The sequence below is a fragment of the Crocuta crocuta genome, unplaced genomic scaffold, assembly GCF_008692635.1.
Source record: "Crocuta crocuta isolate KB4526 unplaced genomic scaffold, BGI_CrCroc_1.0 scaffold610, whole genome shotgun sequence".
NCBI classification, from domain to species: Eukaryota; Metazoa; Chordata; class Mammalia; order Carnivora; family Hyaenidae; genus Crocuta; species Crocuta crocuta.
This window is the reverse complement of record NW_027527456.1, coordinates 714,607-715,458: the sequence shown is the minus strand read 5'-3', so window position 1 is coordinate 715,458 and position 852 is coordinate 714,607.

The window sequence follows — 852 nt, the reverse complement described above, 5'->3', positions numbered from 1 at the left end:
TTGGGGGAAACTAGGTGAAGAGTGCATGGGTCTGTTCTGTAATATTTTTACAGCTCCTGTGGATCTATGATTATTTCAAAATAAGTTAATCAAACAAGGTAAGCCTGAAGGACACTGAATGTTTTAGAACTCACGCATTTGCGTATCATGAAACGGAATCACATCTTTACTATGTAAATCGGACAAAATACAGAAGAGCCTACATTTTTGTTCAGCCAAGAAATGTAAATGAAAATGACAATATGAGTTCATGGTAATTGCACATGGTCCATTTCCAAACCCAGATAAGTAAACCAAAAAAGGGTTTGTTGCTTAAACATCTGTATGAGTTAGGATTCCACCAGAGAAGCCAACCAATAGGACATTTTACACACACACACACACACACACACACAGTTTATTTATTCATTCATTAAGAGATATTGGCTTACACGACTGTGGGGCTGGCTAAGCAAATCCAAAATCTGTAGGGCATGCAGTCAGAAAGGAATGATTGGGCCCACCCAGATTATCCAGGATAATCTCCCTTTACTTTAAATCAACCCATCAGGGGCTTTAGTCACAACAGCAAAATATCTTCACAGCAACACGTAGATTAATGTTTGATTGAATAACTGGGGCGGTAGCCTAACCGAGTTGACACCTCAAAAAGCCACACAACATCACACAGACCATTTGTGCTGGCAATTGAATAAATTTATTCCGTTAATAGCCACCCTGGCTTCATTATCATAGGTAATTCAAGCGCAAACAACTTAAATCAATAGTGGCCCACAATGAGTTTTATACATGAGGGTCCACTTAACAGAACTTTAGAGTTGAAAGGGGCCATGCAAGGCTTCATTTGTCTTT